Consider the following 25,839-nt stretch of genomic DNA (forward strand, 5'->3'; position numbering starts at 1 on the left):
TTGTCAAAATGCTCGAACCAGAAGGCACGTGGTGTACCGTTACACAGAAGGCGTTCGCCTATCGAATATTCGACCTACGACCCCGGCGACGCGCGGCACCGTGAACGCGGAAATGCAGCTACGCTTGGCATCGGCCCTCCAATGACCTTACGCGGAGTCCGTTTGTCTCTTGGTCAGCAAACTCGCCGCCGCCGCCGCCGCCGTGGCTGAGCCTCGCTTTCGATGGGATAATCGCGAATTCTTTGCACGAGCTGATTTACGAGCCTGCCTGTTCGTCGATGCAAGACGAATTTCGACGAGACGATCCTTCGTTCCTTACCCAACCTCTGTGTCGCGGCTTCCTTCGACCGTGTCTTCTTATCGTACCAACAGCAATTTCTTCTTTTTAATAAATAAATGCAAATTGAATGCTCGATCAGTTTTTCGAACAAAAGTTTCGACGTTGTAAATTGAAAAAGATTGCGAGACTTTTTCGTGATATCGTTGCTGGTTAGAATAGATGGATAAATGGCTATCACACAAAGAAAGAGAGATGGGAGTTAGACATCGCTTGGCTTTCTCGAACAATGGGCGACTTCGCCTATAATCGGAAGTAAGTCTCGTTAGCGTAATGCGTAACTGTACATAGTGATTGGCTAATTTTGTATTATGTCTCATTACGTGTCGACGGATTAAGGGTTCAGGATCCTCTACGCCGCCTTTCTCTTGTTAATCCTCGTGAAATAGATCGAACCCAAAGCTCTCTCATTTTTTCAATTCTACAATTGTGCACAGTTTACTTCGACTGGTGTTAATTACAAACGACCCGCATAATTGTCAGGTGTTATTACGTGTATCATTGTTGAACAGCGAGCGTGGAGGATCTCACTCGGCAAGTGTAAGAGCGAAAGGAACGGAAACGTGTTTTTGAAAAGGAAAGTAGCACAGTTTCCTCGATCAGAAAAATAAACAGCGAGAACTTGGCTAACAGAAGATCCTCGTCTTTCCTCGTTTCCTGCTTGGAAATCGTTTGCACGATCACGCGAGCCTTAACAAGCGCTCTTTGAAATGAAAACACACGTCCACTCTTCAATCATCAATAGCATCAACAACTTTATCTTCGTAAATATTCTTTGAAGAATAATTAATAGCCTTTTGAAACATTTTAAAGCTTTGATTTCGTAATTCGCCTCCGTGTTGGTAACTTTCCGACCATTTGGTGGCGTCTAACGCGAAAAGCGTGAAAGTCCACCGATTATTTTACGAGCAGACGGTCTCGACGAACAGTGGCGGAGAGATAGAAGGAAGAGAGCCCTTTCAGGTGCATCTCGGCGTAGGCCATGCGTCTTGGCGGGCAGCAATGGCATTTAAATGTTAGGCTCTTCTATCTGGCCGGTGGTATTTCGCGGCGGTCTGAGGCCGCATCTCGCCGCCACTCTCTGTGTTCAATTTCGAAAGTTAAATGTCAATGAGTAGCGGGCGCCGCCGTCGATGCACGTTTCGCTGCTGCATCTACGCAGAATGCACTTCTTCGCGTGTGCAACACATGGTATGTGAAAATTGAAAAATTGAAAAATATGAAAAATAGTTAGTTTGATTGCTCAATAAACAACAATCTGAAGATTCTACTGACACGTACGGTACACTAGTGTAACGCCTCTATAGACTCGGCTTATTAGCTGTACGCACGATTACGTCGGGTCGCGCGCCTCTCTGTACCGCACCGAACCCAGTATCGCTCGTAATTACATCCCCTATTTACTCTGCCTAATGAGCGTTTGATTAGCTCTGTTAATTATTGTAAAGGCATCGGACTCGTTGCCAGCAAGTAACGGAACGCCTGGATGGCCCCATCGCAAAGAGGCCGCGTCGTCCATGGGCCGGATCGTATCTCCTCGAAGACACCGTTCCTTTCGAATATTTTCACATTTCCTTGATCACAAGATCCTTCGATCAATTAATTCGCGATTCGATGCTGGATGTTAGCTAGTAAAATCCGGGTTCCAAAGGGTTCATCGTTTATCTATCCGGCAACAATAAACATTGTTTCACGCGGCGACCATGACGAACCCATTTCGAATCGTTGAAATATTCCTTGGCTCGAGGTATAGGATCGAAATAAAGAAAAAAGGAAGGAATCGACAAACAGCAAACGACACAGAAGAGGCAGTGCACGATTTGCCCTTGGCCCCGAAGAATCAGCATCCGGTTTATCCGGAGGATCTTCACGCCGTCGGCGCCACGGCAATCCCCGTAAAGGAAAATACAAGGAGGGGTAGAGAGGAGAAGGAGAAAAAGAAAAAAAAAATAAACTAATTGCCGCCCTCCTAGAGCTAAGTTCACGGAACGAGGCGAATCGCTATCTTTCTGACTAATTAAATTACTCGCCGTGAAATCCAGAGAAGCGGCCGCGTTCGAGTGCACGCTCGCAAACTCCGCGGCCGGCTGATTCTCGCGTTAAGTGGTAAATCGTCGAATTAACATGCGTTTCTTGCTGCATTTGCAACAACAACAACGATTTTACGCGGCTCATGCGTCGTTTTTTCCCCTATTCCCGGTGTTGACCACCTTTTCGGATCAGCTTGAAACGTGCCACTCTGCAGGGACCACCTGCCTTGCGAATCAGATTAAAATTTCATTCTTTTCACGAGCGAACCTTGGCCTATCCATGTTTTTAATTGCACAAAAGGGAATGGATACGTAAGAGATAAAGAAGACGATCTGGATTACCTAATGGCCGGGGGTAGTTCAACTCGTCGGGTTGAAGATTCCTGGTTCGAATTCCTATCCAGTAATCCGATCGATCGAATATGTTTCTCCCGTGGATCTTATAGTGCCTACTATACTCTAATGTTCTTCTCTGAATACGTTCTACAGTTGAAACGTTATTTTAAATCGCTTTCTCGACGTGAAGTGTAGACATCAAACACCTGGGACTGTTACCTAAAATCCAAATTAAAAGAAACGAGGTTAGTACAAAGTGTACGGTTTGCGAAAGGAGCGTGCAGATGACGAACGATCAAGATCGAAAGCTTGATGTCGTGCAACGAACCGCGTGTACGCGATCGTACGTTAGCTACGCGAGACTTTCATGTCCCCCATGGAAACTGAAGTCGCGTAGTAAGAGTTGTGCTCCACATAAGGCAAGACGACGTAACATGTATACGGTTACAACAGCCTCATTCCTCCGCGTAATGCGCATAGTGCACATTCCTATCCGCGAACTAATATCGACTGCCGGGTTGACTGGTCTGCGATGGATAAGCTTGAACTGGGTCAAAGCCAGATCAAGTAAAAAAATTCAGCCGTCAATCGTTTGGCGAGTTACCAAGCTGAAAATGCTTTGATTCTCGTTAGATTAACAGGTTTTCGTATCCCTCCGCTGATTTGCATAACCTTCCGTTTCGCATCTGATTTGCCTGTGATTCAGCAACGATCCTAAATGCGTGAATTTCTTCGATTCACGCTGGCCGAGGCTTAGCTAATAGCCTGACGAAGGGCCGGGTGAAATTTGCGAGCCAGCATCCCGGCTCGAGGAGGATCGGTCGTCCGTGGCAGCAGCAGGGGTCCACGGTGACGAAGGTGTCGTTGATTCCCCACGCACTTCCGCGAAACGAGATACCATAGCCTAGCCTCTCTCCTTTCGTTCTTTCTTCTTTTTGCGATCCTCTCTCTGGTCCGAGTCGACGACACGCTTGAATTTACGCACGCTCGCCGGGAATTCTCACTTTCCAACGTCCATAGACCAGCAGCTCCCCTTCGTTCGACTTCTTATTTTCCGCTAGCGATCGCCTGACTATTGTACCGTGAGCAGGATTATCCAGCTTCAACGTACCGGGTGTATCGCTTAACCGGGACGAGATACCCATCTCCGCGACGATTAGGAATAATAAAAATGTCGTGAGAGAAAATGAAGCTCTTCGCCGCGGGAGACGTCAACGCGAAATGCATCTCGTGCACGGTTAATTTATGGGAATGGTGCATACGCGTTTTCTAGTAAACGATACAATGACTATTTGACGTCATATAGAGCAATTGTTTTGTATTATTTACACGTACCGTGTTCTATTATTGCACTCACGTATTATGGTAGAGCCTATAGGTATACAAGTATAACGAGCGGTGGTGGGATGGTTCGCATAGTTGCTACGAGACCCGTCACGGCTGTGTCACGCGATGACCGCGGATGTTTATGCAAATGCACGCTTCTATGGGGTATCTCGAGGTGGTTAAAAGTACGTTCGTTATTTCGCGTACTTTATTACGTGTAACGTACATTCTGTATTGCGTCCGAGGTATTCCGTTGTGCCTCGAATACGGGCCGATTCACAACTCGAGTATTTCATCTATCTTGGAGAAATTATTATTATGGAGAAATAACAATGTTGTACCAAAGGGTTAATCCCGTTTATTAACGAATAAATGAAAATAAATAAATAAATTATTCTTTGATCCTCTACTTACTGATTAACGCTGTTTCAATGCTGCGTTAATTAGAGGAATCTATTCGAGTCTAGTTATCACTTTTTATCTTTTACTCGTTAGGCGAGGTCTAACCGAAGAATAAATAAAATATATATACATAGAATAAAGGAACCCTCGGTGGATAATTATTATCCTGGCGGTCTGTTTATCGTAGGTGATTTTCACGCTGGCGTAGACATTCAAATTGCACGAGGGCTTTAGAAGCGCAACCAGCGAGACAGAACTCTCGCAACACGGGTAATAACAGTGATAGTACACGGGCAGAGGGACGGGGAGGCAGGAAAAGATTCAGCTAGGGGAGACAACCAAGCGAGGAAAACTTTTTTACATCGGTTACAAAGAAATTACAGCTTGCAGTTTATTGTTCATGAATATTTTATCTCGAAGCCGCAAGAATAGAATGATTAATTATGGTACACCTAGTTAATCGCAAAAAAATCGCGTAACATTAATTAAGCCCCGAAGAAAACACCTCGTACATCTTCGTGGAAATGAATATTACGGTGACTTCGATCGGTAGGGAGTGATTTTAGTTGTCATCTTCTCCAAGTGGTTCGGAAATACTCTCACGTGTCTATACGTTCCCGCGATCGTCATGGAAGAAGCGAATAAAGGAATCACGGATCGGGGAGTTGACAAGCGTCGCGACGAATGCACTGCGAGACTCCTCGATCGAGAATCGATCCAGTCAAATAAACTCAGACGTTTGCATTGAATCGAACAGTGTACTCGCCATGAGTGACTGATCTCGTGTAATGCTATTTACATGAAACCTAATCCTTGCCGCTCGCGAAGCCTGTTGTTAGCTGGAGCTAACATGGGAACAACTGGTATCGGAGGAGGATCGCTCGGCTCGATTAATTTATAATAGATTGCAAAATGTTTTATTACGTGAAAAAATCGCGATTGACGTCCGTCCCTGATCTATGCCATTTCCCCGCGCAATTAATGCTTTTTACCTGTACACGACCGTTACTCTCCCTTCGGCACCGATCCGCGTTCACTCTCGATATTCCCTTTCACGCAGCAACCTCTCCTCGAAGCGGTGATAGAAAACGACTTCCTGATCCCGTGGGGTTAACTGCCAACTGACCGAACTCCTATATCGCCTTCCGCATGGGAGACCCACGTTTACACGGGCCTCGGTTTGCCATTTACACGACATATTTCTGTTCGCCAGCCGCATCGAGTAAAGGAGAAAGGTGAATCGGTAGATGCTTGGAATCTATTCTGAATAAAATCACGATCGAACTCGCTTTAATAGAAAATCAATTTCGACGCGAAAAGAAGGAAAAGATTGCGAATAATAATCGGTAGAAATAATGGCAAAGGTAGAAACACGATTTCGCGTTGAAATGATGTAAAGAATCCGTAAGATCGATGCAACGGGCTCGGTGCATACGGTCAGAAATGGCGGAAGCATCGTGAACAAGAACTCGCTCACGTTTCCACGGCCTTCGATTACCGTGCGAAACAATAGGGGAACCGACTTTCCTCGCTTTCGACGACAGCCGAGCTGTTTGTTTCAGCGTTGTGACGCGAGCATTACCTAACTGGCTCGGTTAACACCGCAGAAAATCTTTCTCTTTCTCTCCGCTCGTATCTAAGTAACCCACTAAACTAGAAGAGCGGCGAGGAACGAGGACAATGGATCCACGGGAGTCGCAAACACCGTGGTTGCAGCCAATTGCATTAAGGAGAAAGCTTGACTCGACGCGAACCCGCTTCGTTTATCGCCTCTTTCATCTACCTTCGCTCCTGTTATTTCGCGATCTACCATTCGAAATGCTGTTACCCCGCTGCTAATCTCGCTGAAAAAATATTTTTCGTCAAACGACCTTCGCTTTACATCACGAAAGTGTATACATTGCTTGGTACACGTTTTGACTTTTAAACAGATACCATTTTTCTCAATATTTGCCGTCCAAAGTTTAATTAACCGGTGTCTGTTTGCACTTTACGAAATACATATTTGTCGTCGAAAAAGTGCTGCATCTCTTTTTTTTTTTCATCTTTAGAAATTTGTTGTCGAATGAGAGTCGGATCGTCGCGTCGGTGGTTTCTCGAACAGTCGATTCGTCGAATCGTTCGAAACCGGACAGGATCGAAGCTAGAGAGGATGTCGATCGGTCGTTAGAGCGGGATGTTTAGCCAAACGACAAAGATCTCTCTTCTACCGCGGATGGACTGGACGTTATGTAAGCGAGGATCTCGATCCCAGATCTCGTCTGATTACTCGTTACAAGGATCGTTTCTCCTGCGAGGGTTTATCGATATCTCGGCTACGAATTGATCGATCGCAACCAGGAAATGCCACGAACGACGCTCGGCTCTCGTCAAAAATGCACAGAATTATTCCACTTGAAAAATTGCCATCTCTATTTTAACTCTATGCTCTGCTCTTTCTCTTCTTACAATTGATCGTTCATTTTAAAATATGTATACGAGGTAGAGGAAAACGTGTCGTGTAATTCTTAAGATTAATAGCCACGGTTCGATATAAATTGGAACGTCTATTTTGAAAGTAAGAGATCAAGAAAGACGAAAGGGATACGTGAAATATAATAAAAAGGTGGAAATTTTGCAAACGTTTTGATTCGCGTGGCAACCGCGAGAAACGATCGTTTTTCAGCGCGATATAGTGTAATTAACCGCTGGCTAGGATTTTACGACCGACTATCGCTGTCGGTGCAAAGAGATTCGAACGCGAAAATTACATAAAGACGAGTGGTACCCCATAATTTGATCGAGCAAACAATGCGGTGTATTTAAGCCTGGATCGAGGTGAAAGGCGGTAACGTGAAAATCAGAGAAGAAAAATAAGTGATCCATTCGGAGGCGTTAGATTTTTCATCGTGACAAGAAACAGCATTCAAAGAAATCCTATTGTAAAAGAAAACACGATCAATGATAATTAATGAATGATATAAATATGAGGGAGGATCATTAATCATGATCCTGGGATTCGAGAATACACGTTGAAGACACGAGAAAACGAGCGCTGTCATCTGAAACCGTCCTCTTCTCCGATGTAGTCGCGCAAAAAGAAAACGCGGACGAAACTTGAGTAATATCGACCGCAGGAAAAAGTCGCGGGATCGCATGGCCTTTGCTAAATTGATTCTTGTACATACGCGGGACGATCGCGCGCGTTTATTCGCACGCTTGCGTTCGACCTTCTACGTTTTCTTTTCCTTTGCGTTGAGATCATCGATCCTTCAAAAAATTTCACGGAATTTTCGAAAGTCGGCAGTAACGACTGTGAATTGGATGAAAAGACTAGAAGGCTTCGGGCTGATGAGCGTTAAACCATCGGGGGGGTCGACGCGGATGCGTAAGTCGAGGCGGAAACGCGGTGGTCGATCGCGGGCGGAAATTCGTGGGCAAGAGCGTGGCCCTGAGGGCGATGCGCGTACGCGGCGAGTTATCGAGGCTCGTCGGGGCGGAAAACAAAGTCGGCAGCCGGACGAGATAACATTATTATCGAGGCAAGGCTGGAAAGAAAGGGCCACCGAGTACATGAGAGCACGACGGGGGGTTAAGGTACCGGCATCCTTGCCCCGGGCTAAGAGGAGAACCGCCAGTTACATGGTGGATCCAAGAGGAAAGAGGACGCTGTAGGAGGCGCATGGCGAATCTAACGACCAAATCTCGGCACCGGTGTAAAATGCAAAACAGCGAGACCGTGGCGTGCAGAGAACCCTGTTCCCCGAACGAATTCCACGATGCGTGGCGACCAAGGTGGAGGTCGAGTACTCTACGATCCCTCCTCCTCCTCCGCCTCTGTATCCCTTTGTTTATTTTCTTTCTCTTCTTCTCCTTGTTTTCCCTGTCTTTTTGTGTCTGTTGTTTGTTAAGTACCTAAACTAATAGTCTTGAAAAAATCAAGGTCCTTTATAACATTCATCGAGAGAGCGCATCGTAAATCTATGCAAGCAGGATCGTGACTTACCATTGTTGCTTTTGCTTCTGTACCCTCGTTGCTTCCTCCGAGACTCTTTTTCCTTTCTACCTCCACGCGGGTGTGCGTGAAGCAGAACGAAACGAGGGTACCGGCTCCGAGTCGGCTTTTGACTCGGTCCTCCTTGGATCCTTGAGAAAAAGTTGCTGCGATCGGTATCGAGCTGCAACCCGGTTGCTCTTTCCTGTCTAAAGATAGAGGCGCGATGTCAAAACTTTTTGTGAAATTTTCATGAATCGTTTCATTTACCTTTCCGCGCTACTTCTGCGAGACTTCTGACTCACTTTCAGCCACTTTATTTGTCACTTTCACCGAGAAACTTAATTGCATCGATCGTTACTCCTTTCCTTCGCGACGATAATTACAGCTGTTTCTTTCGAAAACCTTTCGAGTTTAACATTTGTTTCATTTAATGTTTATGTAAGTATCAGGGGTTAAGATAAGCGTAGTACATTTCCGGAATCAGCATGAAAAGCTAATTTGAATATAATCAGTGGTCGGTACCCGCGGATAGCAGCGTTGCCAATGCGAACAATGGAGCACGCGACAAGAAAATAAAAGGTAACTCCGCGATTACCGGGTCAACCAGGGAATTTATAAGCGACGCGCGAAGAATCGTTAATGAACGATTAAATAATAAGCCTGGCGGCTTCTAGAGAGCCTAGCAATAAATCCGACTTAACGGAGAGAGGCGGTATTATTTACGCGCTACGGTGACAACGTTAAAAACCCGCGAAGAGTAATAACCGAGAAGGTGTTCGCGGATTAAAAGCCGTGACACTGCTAGTTCTAGCGATTATTCTTCCTCGCAACGATGTAATTAAATCTCGCGACTAACGTTTGTTTACCCTTTACGAGCTTGCTTTTAATCTTCACCATTCAATTATATCATTTCCCGTCGAAAATGATCGATATTACTCGATTTATGATAAGAAGTTTTCTTAGAATTGATACCTTACTTTTCGAACGTTTTGAATCGGTAATCATTTTCGCGCCACTTGAAAAGCGCGGGATTTGCTAGGCAACGGGGTGGCGCTGCAGTAGAGTGGCATGCGCGTAAGTGACAGCACGTGTGTTGACGTTTCGCTGGTGAAATGGAATTGATAGCGGTGCAATTACAAGCGCAAATTGTAGCCGTTGTGTCGTCTGTCGTGCAGCAAGAGCCGACTGTTCATAAAATGACAATGTACTCTGTGCTAGAAGCGTGCCGGTACACGTTAAAACGTTTAGATCCGCGTCCCGAGATAACCTAACCTTCGTCATAGTTTACCGAGCACGACGCCGGTTCCCTCGTCGGCTTTTCCTCCCGTATATCCGCTTGCCACTGCACCACGATCCAGACTATTCCTCTAGGATAACAGCGACGGTATGTACTGCTTATTTTTTATCGTTTGTTAATTATTGTATATTAGATACAAAGGAAACTATGTAAGCTACTTTTGCAATTGTTCTACCAATGATACCTGAATGCCATTGGTCGCAACCAGAATTATACAAGAGCATAATTTGTCTTGGTACCACGTGTCTATAAGCAAGGTACACCTTGCCACGTTAGATCTATCTGCATACAATTCACTGCGATGCTAAATTGTGCCAGAGCTCAATTTATCACCGGGATAGCAGCGTTTAAATTGCATCCATATTAGGCATAATGAAACGTAATCTATTGCTAAGTTAAGAGTTGTTCACTTTGAAACCAGCGCGTTCATAGGAAAGCATGCAGAGTCAAACACACCTAGACCTATCCCATTATTGCATCCCGGACAACTAAATCTACTTTTCCTGAGCATAATCAAGCACGCTCTGCCTCTCTGGACAATGAACCTCGCCCTAATGCCGTGATAGGCATAATGAAGCCTCGGCATAATCCAATGCCAACGACACCAACAACTGTGCACAGTTTGTGCGCACACAGGGGGAGGTAAACAAGCCGAGGCTTAATCTGTTTCCACCGGTGCATCGTGTACGCAGAACGGCTAAATATAAAGGCAACGTTTTCCTTGAAATAGCCAGTCAGCAGGTAATTAGCGTCGTGCCTCGCATAATTAGCCCCAGACACGCCTAGGCAAATGTTTCACTTTCGAATCGTGGAGCGACACTTTCATGGAACGCGTGCCCGTTCCATGAACTTCCATGCCAATTTTACATTCCTCTTGCACCGTTCGCGCGTGCCCCGCACCGAATACAAAGAAAGCAATCGGTGAAAGACGTCCAAGACGAATGGGTGTTGGGCGAATAAAATTTGGAGAACGAAGACTGTTGTAAAAACGGTTGAAATCATCAGAGAATTGTTTACGAGACCGGAAAGTTTAGATCTCAAGTCAACGTCTGCCTCCTTCGTCTTTTAACGAGCCACCAGGAAAAGCCACTCGCCAATGAAAAATAAACAACGTTTACCAAGAAGACCGAGTCGATTCTTCGTTTCGATGAACGGTCACGTTCGTTCGCCTAGGCTCGTTTGAATAATTCGCTAGTTTGCAGGACGGACACGATGCACCGACAGGCTGACTGAGAAAGTGTCTTTGCCAACGTTATACCGATAATGCATTGTTCAGACACATTTGAAACACGTTTACAAGTTTCTTGCTCCAGCGTTGCGTCAACGGTGAGCACGAAATTTCACGGTGCAACGATCGTTTTTCTCCTGCCGCGATCAAGTTGCGAAAGTGTTGCATTTTTCCGAGGATTTGTAGTGGACTCCAAGGTTGGTTTCGTTTCGAGAAAGAGAGGGAAAAGAAAGGAATACATATTGCTGTGACTGGTGTTGCTGGTATCGTCGAAAGTTGAATGGTAGCGATAGATTTTCATTTAGTTATTCAATTTCCAAGACGAATCGACAATTTCTTAAATAGAGAGGTAGATACATAACGGCACGTTTAATAGGAGCATCCGGTGTACTACGAAGCTACTTGATCGTGGTACGATCGAGCGTTTATTGGCTTTATTGTCGCCCGGTCGTTTTCTCAGTGAATGAACGCTCGCAACGGCGTTCAGAGCTGTAAAGGTGCCTTAAACTGCCACCTCTTCGTAATTACGCGCAATAAATCGTTTCGGAGCCATTATACGGTGATCCTTTACTGCGTCCGGATAATAATCACGCGTGATTTCGCGTTAAAACGATCGCGCTCGCATTTTATCCGTTCACGGCGACGCTAGAGCGAATTCGTCTAGCAGAGATATTTCACGAGCGATGGTAATCGTTCGCAGAGGGTGCTTTGTCGTGGTAGTTAATTACATTCGCGGAAAATATAGCTCTTCAGTCAGCTATCAAGGAATTAGTTAAAAATGTATTCATCGTACACCGCTTTCTTTGTTATAGAATCATATAATTTTATACCATTCCTTATTAGCGAAATGGTAATTATAAAATGAATCGCAAATCAGCAGGCAAAAAACGTGTTCAACAAGGTGTAGCAATTTGCATAGAAATCTCTCAAGTTCACCAGCTAATCCGCCAGAAATCTATCCGTCGTTAACCCGTACCTATTCGAGCCCTCGAACGAGTCACCCCGAGTTCATATGCATCTGAAAAAGACAAGCTCACGAGCGTCTAAGGGTCAAAAGTCTTCTCGGCAAGAACATGAAATACTATCTTTCTTTCCCTCTCTCCGTTGGCGAAGAATTCCTTTGAGTACCGCTACCGTGGACAGCTCGTATCCATCAAGCATTTATCTCTCCGTCATCGGCGTCGCCTACAAAACGATTTATACCCCGGCCACGAGCACGAAATAATTCATCGGCGTGGCTAGTTTACGCGGATGCAGGCCGAACACGAGGATGATATCCGTCGGAACGGTTACCACGAACCCTGACCGCCGGATAACGAATGGGACTCGTGGATTTTCCGGTTTTGGCCAGGTGACGGGGAAGGAAACAGGAAATGTCGTTGGCTCGGACGTGGCACGTGAGCTGTACGCGCGATGAAAAGCGGTTGCGATAGAGCGGACACGAGGCTCTTGACCGTCTTTCACCGTTCGTTCGCGTTTCCGTCTAGTGCATTTCGGTGATCGACTGTGCTTCGACACTTGTTTTCTACTTAACATTACAATTTGTGAAAGGTTCGTTGCAGTATTAACGTATTAGAGATAGTTATTTCAATTTGAAACCCGGTTGGAGAAAAAATAAGTAGTTTAGGTCAATGATAAAGTCGGCATCTTTAATTTTTGCTTCCTTTCACTGAGGACTCTGTTGGAATTTTTTTCAAGTATCACTTTAATCAGACTAAAATAATTTGATTGATTGCACTTAATTAATGGAGCAATTTGGATTTTTGTTTCAGAATCAAGACGCACAGGACGAAAGGCAACGAGTGAGTACCATTGTTGCATCGTGTAATATTAAACTTGAAATATAAAATCGTCGGGTCGTAGAGATTTAAGACACAATTCATAATGTAGAACGGATACTTTCACGGCGTTTTATATACTGATCGTTCGCTTTGCTATCCGTTCACGTGGGTCATCGATGAACTTACCGCGGTACACACGTAGTAATTACATAGAGCATAGTGATACCCGTGAAACGTGGCTCGATAACATTGTTCCGACGGATAAAAAGGATCACGGAGAAAGGCGCTGCGTTACAGTTCATCGATCACCCACGGCGAAGTAACCCCGTAAGTACACTGTAATTATTTTGCAACTACACAAAACGGTATAAGACGACGTTAACAGTCGAAGCGATAGAAAGTATGATTATTCCCAACTTCGATCTATAATGAACTTTCTCAAGTCCGATTAATTAAATTTCAAACGTCGGTTAAACGAAATAAAAATGAAATTGAGGATGAAACTTATGAAGAGGACTCCTATTACCGGCTACTTATATCAACGACGTAAAACGGCAAATTGAAAGATTAAATTGGAAAATGAAGTGATCGTATCTTTAATAGCAGTTATTATAATGTACCAGTCGACGTGTTAACACTAAACATGAAGTAACGAGTTGAAAACACGAGGATGAACGAGGAGCAAGTAGAAGAGTACCGAGCTGGTCGGAAAGTTCAACGGAGGTTCAACGGTGACCCACGTTAATTTACGTGGACCACCAACGACCCCGTAACTGTACCACACACGGTAATTACCGACTCGATGATGCAACGAAGCTTCCTCGAGCGAGTCGAACGATCCGACCCATCGGGCCTGGGTCACCTGGAGCTAATTGAATTCCTGCGGACGCGTTGAAACGACAAGCTTTGAATCTCCTCCTCTATTGATCCATTAAACTATCAATGGAGAATTGAGAAATTTTAAATAGGATCTCGTAATAAAATTTGGAAGATTGAATTCCAAGTTGCCATCAAAAGGGTTAAGTAACTTTTAAACTATTGATCGTCACCTTGAAACCATAGATAGGAAGGTTCGTGATTTATCGACACGTAAAAGCTCATTAAATTTTGATGGTGACACATAGTGAATTCTCCTCGTAAGATGAGTGACGACATTACTTATGGTATAAGTACCTAGCCCGTAAGTCTTCTGGGATCAGCTGATACAAAAGGTTAATTGGCGTTACTTTGCTTCCACGAGCAATAAATTAAGGAAAAAAAAAGGAAAGGCTTAAATCATCACGTGGAAACGGTGAAACATCATCAAGCAATAAACTGTAATAAATGAGATATCCAGAGGGGAATTTCTTCAAGATTTTTAGTAAGTTAAAGAAAGAAGAAAAAGGAAAATGTTCGTTATCCGAGAAGAACCATGCTGCTCTCGTTTAGATGGGATTCAACGAAAATAATTAATACGTTTCCATGAAGAGAAACGATCGCGCATCCATTACCACGATCCAGGAAGGTGTTCCACGAACGCAGTTTGCAATCAGAGAGCCAAAACCGCTCGTTCCTCGTGAAAGATCGATCGACTGCTCCCTTTTTATGCGTTCGTTGCGTGGTAATTAACGTTGCCCCTGTAATGGCTCGTTGCATTAACGTCAGTACTGGGCCTGATGGTTTCTGGTGTCGTTGGCATTTTGCAAGGATTGTCGTTCATTATTTAAAGGAAACTCATTTGTTTCTATCTACACTCGGGTGCAACGAAGGCTTTTGTTAAGGGGATGATAGGGGAAGGAATCTGCGACCAGTTACCTAGGGATAGCTTAGTGAGAGCCTAGGGGAACTTAAGATAAGCTTAGGGGAAATTAGGACGAAACCAGGGACAACCTAGGAAAAGCCTAGGGGAACCTAAGAAATGCTTAAAGAGAACTTAGGAAAATCCCAGGGAAAATTTAGGGAAATCCTAAGAAAAGCCTAGAGAATGGGGTAGCTTAAATTTCACATGCCTGTAAAAAAATATTAACCAGTTCATAAAGTAATAGTACACAAGCTATAACGAGAACGCAAAAGACTTGAGCGATACGATTTCATTATCATCAAAAGTCCATGCAACCGAAGGTTGAACTTGATATCTCTGCCTTTTTTCTTGCATTTTCAATTTACCTGAACGTAGCTGTCTGTTCGTTACTCTGGTTCGACAGGTAGGCGTATCGAAAGCTGGCACGCGGCTCTTGAGCCTTCCAGCTGGAATGAAAATGCATGCTTCCAGGATGATTCACGGTCAGTTTCAAAATGGGGGATTTCAAGAGAGGTGATCTCACCCCGGTGTCACGCAACGTCAGGTCGTTGATAGTCTTTTAATATTGTAATGATTGCATATCTTGCGGGATCGTTTAAAGCACGTTTAAAGAGCCCAACGTACTCGCTTATTTAGACATTAGCGAAAGTATCATTATTTATTGCTCGGAGCAGTTAGGTAACGCGGTTGGAATTCGGCGAATATTTCGAACTCAAACAGATCATTATATTTTATTAATTATCTACATTGCTACCACCAATTCCGTGTCATCATCAATTTTAAACGATGACTTTAATCATGATATATCGAAAAGAAAAAGTAACAATGAATCAACGTTTATGTCCGCATTTTTTTCTCAAAAACAAAAAAGTATTACGTCCCAAGAATGAGGTAACTTTACAGGACCATTTCGCGTACACATGCAAGTGTCGGTCCCGTTACAGTCTCCGAAATTCCAAACAAACCGTGTTCGTGAATCCTGTCGCACGATTAGCACCTCGCCCGACCGTCTTACACCCGCGTTACGAAATTTCGATGGCAAAAAAGCGTTGGTCGGACACGAAACCTCGATCGTTCGTGCCTTTCAGCAGGATTTTTTTTCTCCGTCGATGCCAGTTTCTTGCTATACGCGAGCAAGCTCACGCGGAAAAGTGTTAAAAACCGTCCGTACAAGCGATGGTACAAGCTCGGAATACCTTGTCGACGGTTTTTCTGAGCGGTTCAACGTCGAACCGCAGGAATCTGGTGGAAAAAATCGGAAATAACATTGTATGCATCGATTGGCTGCATGTTGCATCGCGGAAGATTCAATATCGCGAAGTACTCCGTATCTCTGCAACATTAACTTGCCTCGAGACTTTTTTTTATCCCAGCGATATGGTACTCCGATGTTGGATATTTTTTACACAACCGGAATATCGCAATTATAGCTGGAATTTTAATTGAAATCAAACTGTTCCACGGGTTGCACTTATTTTTACTGGAACACTGTAATTTAATGTTGCAAAGGTGGATCGGATTAAAGAAAATTGAAGTATTATTCATTCGATGAATTTTCGTGATCGCGGTTACTAAAGTCACTTTTTTCCTCGAACTCTCGATGGGCAAGAAAGAATAATTTGGTTCACGCGAGATCGTAGTTTCATTACAATTCAATGTTATAATTGATGGGCGTAAATTCCATTAGCAGAATTACCATCGACGTTACAGAATACAAAAAGGTTCTTTCCCGTTATTTCATTAACGATCGTTGTCATTGTAACGTCAACGTAACTACATAGAGAAGCTTGGAAATATAACGTCTCGTTGCTTTCACCTCGTGTTTTAGCTATATTTCGTTCGACTACCGAGTTCGTGTCATATCATATTTGTATCCTTGTGTTCTGTTCACATCCTTGTGTTCCTGCGTTATCGTCTCGTTCCAGACGTCCTGTATCTCCTTTGCACCGACATCACCACTGTCCTTGTACATACGATTTTTCATGTTGTTCTTGTACTCCTGTCGTACGGTTCTCGTTGCGTATAGTTGTTGTTTTTCGTGTCATGCTCATACCGTTGTTACGGTATGCTTGGGTATACTTTTTCTCTCCTGTATCTCCGTTGCGTTCCTCTTTGTAAACTTTGGAATATTAACCAGTCAGGCGGCGCAGACGAGACTCAAAGATGTAGAGTTGAAATTTCATTATTTTTACTTGGGTCACGATTGATCCGTTCTCTCCGGATTTAGGATCAGGGGATTTAATTATAGTTCGCTGGAAAGAGGTATAGAATACGTGATCGAAGGATGCTTCTGGTTATGCAAATCCGTAAATAAATCTTTGTGGCTGGTGTTTAAAACGACCCGCTGATTTGCTTCTGTTATACAATGTAGCATGCTAATGCCCGGTAATCGAGGTAATTATCACGAGATGGTTCAAGTGTCGCGTTCATTTTGCTCGACTGGTTTTACCTGATTGAGAAACGAGTGCTTCACTTTGCTGCAAAGTGACTGTACTTCGTCAGTGAAACTTGTTTGTACGGGTAAAATTTCAGTGCAAATAGCTTTTAGGATTAAAAAGAGCGCTCGATAACGCACGTTGCGATGGACGTTGATATTCTGCGATCCCAAGGGCATCGGTCAGCCTCGCAGGGATTAGGATTCGAAGTATGTCTGGGATATACCTAGCGATAAGTTCGCTTGAAAATCAACCGGACGATTAATATACTAGCCGAAGACATTTGATAAAAATCATTGTGGCAGTCTGTTCGAGTTTCGCCGCATAAAGACCACGGAGATAAAGTATATGCGAGTAAAGAATAAGCCAGGAATCCTGCTCGCCCGTGGCGCATTGTAAATATTGATCTTGTAGAGTGTTGGTGGAAGTTATCACCGAAGGGAATAGAACGGGAGAATGAGATGGTGAAAAACGGCTTTTACAGAGGATACATTATGGCCGCGCCGTGGACGCGGCAACGGACGAGTATTTCGTTAGATTTAGGGCCAACGCCCAGAGGCTGCCTCTCTGGTTCGCCTTTTTTTACACACGTGGACACGGGACGGGATCCGGTGGACCCAGCAGAGTAGCTTCGGTGGTTTAAGCCCAGACGATGTGCCCGATCTTCGCCATAGGCGTGACCAAAAAGTTCCAACGAAGCTGCGCACCTCGAGGACTCCTCCTCGACGAGTTTTATTTAACGTGGCTCGAAGTGATGGATGCAAAAGCGCATTACAACCGACCAAGCCGGAGAGTTCGATGAACTTGGCCATTCGATTAGTTTTTTTTAGCATCTTTTGGTACCTTTTCTGGTTAGAGAATCGCAATTTTTCAATCGCAAGTCCCATGGGTGGATCATCAATCAACCCCGGTCTCTGCAATCTAACAGTCAGGTTTCGAAGAATAAGCTTGCAAAAATTCTTTCGGCAATAACCAGTCGTCCCCCTGCAGTTGGCCCAACGTGGCATTATTTCCACTACCTTCGACGTCTATCGCGCAAGGAATTCAACCTTCCATCTCGAACGCGAAATCATCCCACGCCAGAGTGGTAGCTTTTCATTTTACCGAGTTACAGGTATCGAGCGGAACGTTCATTTCTTCGAGTACCATTCGTTCTGTGAACGAGGAGACTCGGTTTCTCGCTAGCCAGCAGCTCGTAACTATAGAAATCGAACCCTTCGCTCGATACCACCCCTGGCTATCGGCGATTCGCCTCGGTTCTCACGAATCCTCGGCCCTACGCCAATGGCGGACGCGGTGGAAAGAGGTACGAAGCACGAAAAAGAGTTTGCCATCGGGCGAACACTTTCCAGCACGGAGCGCGCGGAGTTCCACGACCGCGTTTCGGGACAACAGCACGCCGGTGCCCAAGCAACGTGGGGGCCTCCCGTCCTTGGTCCGTGTCAGTGGCATAGACCATACAGGGCCCGTTCAAGGTCGAACCGAGCGGAGCCGAGCGCGAACGAAGAAGTCCGAGGGGCCTGGAGCCGAGCCTAGCCGACCGCGTTCGGGCCCAGCCGATCGAGAAGGAGGGGGAGGGGGCTCGTATAAGGGCGTGGTGGGGGACGGTGAGCTGATCGAGGGCCTGAGCCAAGTGTCATCCTATACCCGTGTGCCTGCCACGTCGTTTCGCAGCGTCTTAACGCACATTAATACACTCTCTGTATGTACACTATAAGACGACACCCGCCTTCGCCGCGGTTTTCGTTTCTTTCTCATTTTTTTTGACGTTGTCCGCCTTTGCTTGTCTTTTCTTTCTCTCTTCACATTGGTTTTGTATTCTTCTTCTTATGCTGCTGCTGTTGCCCCTTCTTCTTCATCGTTGTCTTCTTTCGATGGCCAGGTTAGCCGGCTTGTTCGTTTTTCGATCTTTCGGGGTTTTGTTGTCTCTGCCCGATCCTGTTGGATACTTAAGCGGTTAGCGAGAACCCAGCTTTTCGCGGCGATTCTTGACGGGCAACGAAAAATTCAATGGATCCCTTCAGATAGGAAATCTCGGGAACGGTGATCGATCGTTACACGCTTCCACGCGATCGAGGGTCGATGACTTTGGGTCCGAAGAGCAGCCTCGCTGACGCGGGAACTATCGAGTTGACGATTTTTCTTCTTTCCTTTTCTTTTTTTTTTTTCGCCCAACTGGGTGGCCCGACTATCCCTTTCTTTCTTAGAATTCTCTCGTTCGATCAGATACTTAGAAGTCTCGATCATTCTTAACCCCTTGTTGTAGATTAACCGTTCGAGGTTTTCAGTTCCATGAAACATGAATTTCATTAATCCGATCGTGATCTCGTGATTGAAGACACTTCGAGTTTCGCCATGGAACAAACCTCCGAGCTTTTTGAGGATTTTGTATTTACAGTTAAATCCTCCGATCGGAGCTTTTGGTAATTCCTTCGATTTATAGAAGCCGGTTCCGCGGAACCTGCAATTTCAGGGCTCGCTGCTGGACGTAACCGGCGCGTCCGAGATACGACCTTCCTTGGCCAAGGATTACGGCAGAGCGACCGACCGATTTTAGCAATCTCCCTCTTCGGGCCGGTATACTCGTGATCGTCTGATGTAACAGGTTTCACCTGGCCGTGGCAACGAGCCACGAAGAAGCAAACACCGGATTTCAAGGTTATTTAATAAGCAACTGAAGATCAATGAAAAGAATTTAACCCTTCCTATGCCATGAGGGACCTTGTAGGGACTTGAAAAATTTCTTAGTTAAAATACCCTATTTGTCACTTTTAATATTCTTGAAAATGTATTCGAAGCGCTTGATGATCACCATAGTCCACTTTCCAAGTATAGTTAACAACCTAAGGACACTCGAGTATCTATGTGTCTGCGTATACCTGATGAAGCTAGTTGCCATGCTGGATACTTAATTAGAATATTCATCCATCAGAACACGATTTACACGTAGAAGCTTCTAACGGTAATGGACTTTGAGACACTAGAACTTGAATGCCTTAACGTACAGCTTGACACCTCTCCGGGGAGACCATATCTAGCTTATTAACACATTGCGTGCGGGAGACTGTGATTACGGTCTGGAATGGGTCGAAGGCGGATATTTTATGTTACTATAAAAATTGAAAGTAACTGCTTCCATGTGATATCGTTTATTCAATCCTATATAGAACAGGAAGCTCATTTTTTTTTTTTTTGGCTTTGAACCAGCAATAGGATCATTTTCACACTCTCGAAAATAAGATCAGAACAATGAACTGGGTAGCCTCGTAAAAATGTTCAAGTTTCCGATGGAAATATTCCCATAGGAGCCCTGCGGATCGCGTCGTTGCAACTGGACGCCGTAAAAGGGCTAAACTTGATATGCAGCCCGTTACACGTGAGTTCCGTTAAATCGGCCCCGCGTTAACCGGGCGAACGTCGATTTTCACGCGACGCGTGCTTCCGGCTCGCGTGCTCCTCGATCCTAGCCGATAAGCATCGATAACGCGTGATTAATGCAAAGCGAATCGCGAGCCCGGAACACGCGACTTGTCGCGCGACAACGGGTCTCTCGATGAGCCTCGATGTCACGTCGTTCCAGATAACGGGCCACCTGGCCAAATAGGACTATCTTGTGTCCACTGACGCGTTGATGGTGTTCCATGACCGTTGTCGATTCATATTCTATGCCGATCCTTCGCGATCGAAACGTTTGTTCTGGTAACGAGACGCGTCGTTAGGGTTGGAAATGGAAATGGAAATGGAAAATGGTTCGAAGGATTCTAAGAATTCTAAGAATGAAAGAAAGAGAGACTTTTTGTTTGTATATTCGGAAGTAGCATCGTTAATTTATTTAAACGAAACAGGAAGTCGAAGAGTGTACGATGGATAGGCACGTGACAATCGCAGGCTGTCTGCTTAACTGTAATCAGCCGCATTCGGGGTCACGTTCACACGAAACCCACTCGAAAGCGCTTATTAATTCGCTAATTCTAATTAATATTAATGCTGTTCGAAGCCACGCCGTATCTCCGTGTTCATATTCAAACAAGTTATGCGTATCGATAGCAGGCGACGAGTGCAGAATTTCGAAAGTAGACATGGCACACTTTCTAGCCCGATACATATTCCTTTTTAACCCTTTTGCACTTTTAGAATCTTAATTGCCTATTAAAAGAGAACTTTAATCGAATTAAAGAAATACGAGTAGAGTGCAAAGCGATGTCGTAAGCAACATAATTTACATAATAAATACTAGGCATTAAAAAAATTCCACGAAGAAGAGAAATATCCTTTTTTTTTTTTTTAATTATTTTTATTCAAAGTCAACGACACTGCGAACCAATTACCCGGCGAGCGTTATCTACCGTGACAAGAGGACGTACGACACTGAATTAAAGCGACCATTAAAAGTATCCTTTTCGCTGCTTCGGTCCGACTCATCTGCCGATTACCATAATTGCCTTTTTACGGTTGTCTCTGCGGAAAAAAAGTAGAAAACGAGGGATGGGCCGAGCCGGGTCTCCTTTTCGAGATCACAAAGGTAGCTCTATCAGTGTTGAACGTCGAAAACTTACGAGGGTCCCCAATGGTATCGACGTTAATGCGACGAAAAGGGGAGAAAATGGAAGGACGCGATGCGAACTTTACGACGTGACGTTCGTTAATTCTTGTCGGAATCTTAACGGTGTCGTCGGAGCGAACCGATCGATCCTGATTGCCTTCGGAGAAATCGCGAATACGCGTGTGCCGCGATACCGTCGACGTCGCGAGGACCCCAAAAACAAGGCTTCCTTCTTAATTAGCGGATCGTTTAGTCCGGAGATTGACAAAGACCGAGTGCAAAGTAGCGGAACGACGCGACGTCAGGAAAGTCGTAAGCTCGCGGAACAACGCGTGCCGCAAGAAACGGGCAGACACTTTCCACGGTTTTTGCGATTTTCTCGAGTCCACGCGCAACTCGCAAGGGTGCATCGACCTGGTCCCAGCTCGGCTCGAGGATTTTAATTGCAGACCTGGTTGGCGGGCTTTTTCTAACCGCGTCAAGGAAGCGAATTACAATCGCAAAAAGGCCAGGTGGTGGGGAGGCGAAGAGGGGAAGCAAGAGGACCAGGCCACGGCAATTAATTCATCGAGCGCGGGAAATATCAGGAAATTCCAGGAGCGACGGTGACGAGCCGCGACCCTCGTACCTTCTTAATTAATAGCTGAAAGAGAATCGCTTCTTATCGCTGTTGAACTTCACCGATCCAATCACCGTGACTTCTCTTGTTTCTCCCTCTTCGAGAAACGGTAACCTCGAACGAACAAACGGGAAGTGGAAGAGGCATGTCACACCGTGGATCGGTTTATTGGAGGATGTCGGCCACATCGCTCGGATTTTTCTCGACGATCGCACGATTTTCCCGCGACTGGAACGTGGAAGCCTAGGATGGAATTCTGGAACGGTAGCGAGGATAGATCCTTCAGGAAATGCTACCCTGGCACTGATTCTTTTGTCACCCTTGATATACGCGTTCGATGTTCTTCTGTCTTCTTGAATTTGGAAAGTTCAGAAGTAAATCGCGAAAATACCACGGTCGGTACTGTTAGATCGCTGCATATTTAACCAACGATATTTTAACTCTGCCTTCCTAGTCTCTCCTTTTAACGGTGATGCATTCGTTACGGTACCACGGTGTTCTGTGCATTCTTTATACGACTGCTAAACACACGGTTCGTGTGTAACGTTCAGCCAGCCAGTCGACGCCCTTGAACAATAAACCGCACACTTTTGCTCTCTGCTTTTTCTCTTCTGTCGTTTCTTCCCTTCTTCGTTTAACGAACAGGTCAAAGGATCGTTGCACCTGCTTTGGCAGACCTTGTTTTCCCTGTTGCCAGGCAGAATTTGTGAAACTGTAACCTGAAAGATCCGAATTCCCGTCATTTTTCGTAGATTCCTCCATACAGATAATCGTTTGATAGAAAACGAAACTGGAATAAGTGATAGCTTCTTGCTCCACAAAGAAATACCTTCTCTTCTATAAATTAATCCGGAAAGCCCGAGGGCTCTCGTTAGAATCTAATTTAAACTTTGCTGAAAGTTTCAAGGAAAGTGATTGATACGGTCGTTCGAGGAAAGTTAGAAAAGGATATAAGCCCGCGGGTTAGGTTCGAATGCAATAACGCATTGGAAAGTGATCGAGTCTGACGGAACGGAAGTACGTTGGCAAAAGGTGCTCGGTGCATGCGGCAGGTGGTGTTTATGTTGTATAGGAAACAGCGAAAGAGTGGGCAAAGTTGACGTTTTAAAAGAGAAACGCACGCTACCAGAGGTAATTTCTTTCCCCTACGCGAATTTTCTAATACGGAATATAACTCTTGGCGAACGTTAGCCTCGTCCCGCGAAACGCTCGTCTCTGTTACCCGTACGTATTTATGTAAATTACGAAGTAACCGTCCAGGAAGGATTACTGGGTACGCTCTCCCGATTGTAAATTACTCGTTTTAATGAGAAGAACCTCAACGGTAGCGTGATCCTTTCGGTCTGCGCTCGAGTATTTAAATATTCGCGTCGCCCAAACGTGACGCCCATCACCATCCTCCGAAATGATTTTCTAACGTTAAAACCATCGATATTAGACGTATATTAATTCTCAGACAACCGAAGGAACGGGCTGGATGTTTAAACGATTGATTTTTTGATATATAAAATGATTTCGAGATAAAGAGCCTAAAGGTGAAAGAAACGTTTCCATCGGCGAGAGTCGAAGGAGAGAAGATAAGTGGCAGTTGGCCAGCAGGAGCAGCGAGCTACCGTAAGTGCTAAGAACAGTAGCTAATCAACGGTATCTGATAAGGATTGCGGCGAGGAAGCGAGATTAGAATCAGTTAGCAAATTAGTTAAGCATTCCAGTGAGCTACTTATCAGCCTCTTCTTGCCAGTTCGTCGAGGAAAACATGAATTTCAACCAATTTCACCAAGGTCGAGGAACGAAGCCGAGTAGATTCGCGGCAATGGAAAGCACGTTGAACGTTAATTCAATCTGGCGTATCGCGCGAACGCTTGTCCGGTGTCTGAAAACGATTATCGCACGGTAAAATTAATAGGCTCTAATCGAAGCTAATAACTCGTTGCTCGACCGCTCCCGCGCGAGCTACATGCGAGCTGGTAATCGAGAAAAATCACTAGGTTCACTGGATTATTTATTTCGACAGGATATATTGCTATCGGTATTGCTTTCCGTTCGCAATTAACGCCCATTGATTGCGAATCTTCCAACAATTATCCATTAACGATTATGAACGAAATTTATTAGTATCAACTATCGAAAATGATGAATTTAGGATAAATCGTCAATCATGTAGATAGATCCGAAAAATCCATCATCGGTGGATTATATCTCCATGGATCTTAGGGTACATCGATCAGGTCTCTGCGGCGCAAGATCCGTCCCTTCCATCCCCTTTTTCTCTGAATCTCCCCTGGTGTCCGAGTCTCCTCGTAGCTCGTTCTCGAGGGCAGAGGTGGCTGTTGGAGTGCACGAGATCGCAGCTATGCGCCAGCGGAAGATGGCCAGCGAGGCTGTTATAGGAGGAGCGGTGGGCGCCTCCTCGTCGTAGTTATATTTAGATTCGCGCTGACCGGCTTCGTGCTTCTTGTTTTACATTTAGCCGGGCATCACACTCGCCGGCACCGGCTTCACTGCCTCCTTCTCCTCGTCTCCTCGCTCGATTCCACAGCGGGAGAGATCCTGCGGGAGATCGTACCCGTTCAGACCGCCGAACCTCTCCTCCTGGACTCCGCCGGACGATCCTCCGGTTAACTATACCCTCGTAAAAGCGACGAATCCGCTTGCTAGTCCAGTCGCAGCGTCGTTTCAACCGTGACGGAGTAACGTTCTAAATGTTTGAGAAAAATGGTTAGTATGGAAGGAAGGATTGTTGGTAAAGAGGTTTCCGTGGACGATGGTAGAGAAGAACGAAACAGTCACGCACCTTTTGGCCAGCCAGTTTGGCTCTTAATTGGCTGATCAAGGCATCAAGGAAGTTTCTCGTTTTTTGCCCGGGCTCCCTCGTGAATTCTCCCCGCGATCGCGCCGATCTTATTCAATCGGGTCCTCCTTAATCGAGACGCGCATCGACCGATCGGAGATAAGTAGCGAATCCCGGCTCTGCCCGCAATTTCGCCAGCTTCTTCAGAGAATTTTCGATCTCATCGTACCAGTTCCGAGTACCCTGTTCGTAGCGTCGAACGACGTTCGTTCCATTACCATGGGCCTACCCAATAACGATATTATCGTGGACTTGGATGTGTTCGGAGCTTGGACCTTGGTTTGGTCTTTTGAAATTTCGAGCTCGTTCAAATATTCATGAAAAGAATCTCTAGAAAATATCGTTCGAAGACAACAAAGATAGAAGTGAGAGGATACTGGAAGAGGACCGAACATCTTGTGCAATGGCGATATTCATCGCTCGTTCGGCTACATCCGATTCATGGAGGTGGATTCTTTAACAGCTTTCCCACGAACGGCAGAAGAGGAAGGAAGAGAGGTGACTGGCTTCGTTTCGCTCGACATTGTTCACCGGCACCCTCCATGCAAAGTACGATCGTCATTGTGCCGTCCCATTAGTAAGAAATTAGCAAAACTTCCGGACCGCCGCGAGATCCGACGTCCGATTCGCGATGTTATCGTGACATCGAGGGGAGGAACGCTCCGTTCCGCCATTCGTGCTCACAGGAAATTAAGTTTAACCCTTTCTTTACATTTCTGAAAAAAAAAGTAAATAAATAAATAAAATCGTCTGCTAGAATTTTCAACGTTGAAAGATTTGAACGATGCCAAATGAAATTCCACCTTGACGATGTATCGAGATAAATTTTCAATTAACGTACGGAAACAGACGACAGAGTTGCAAGAGAGAAATCATTGAATCGCAACGCGATACAGTT

The 25,839-nt window shown here is 45.2% G+C and overlaps 1 protein-coding gene across 3 annotated transcripts in view; it reads left to right on the top strand.

Moving 5' to 3' along the window:
• Positions 1 to 25,839, top strand: part of sano (CABIT domain-containing protein serrano) — a 101,600-nt gene that overhangs the window by 46,912 nt on the left and 28,849 nt on the right. For 2 of the 3 annotated variants that reach the window (XM_034321222.2, XM_034321221.2), the window contains exon 3: positions 12,705 to 12,734. The gene's annotated coding sequence lies outside the window, so the exon portion shown is untranslated. Of the gene's footprint in view, positions 1 to 9,402; positions 9,792 to 12,704; positions 12,735 to 25,839 lie in introns of those variants that run through there. The other variant, XM_034321223.2, reaches the window with a different exon arrangement.

This window comes from Osmia lignaria, chromosome 12 (genome assembly GCF_051020975.1).
Source record: "Osmia lignaria lignaria isolate PbOS001 chromosome 12, iyOsmLign1, whole genome shotgun sequence".
NCBI classification, from domain to species: Eukaryota; Metazoa; Arthropoda; class Insecta; order Hymenoptera; family Megachilidae; genus Osmia; species Osmia lignaria.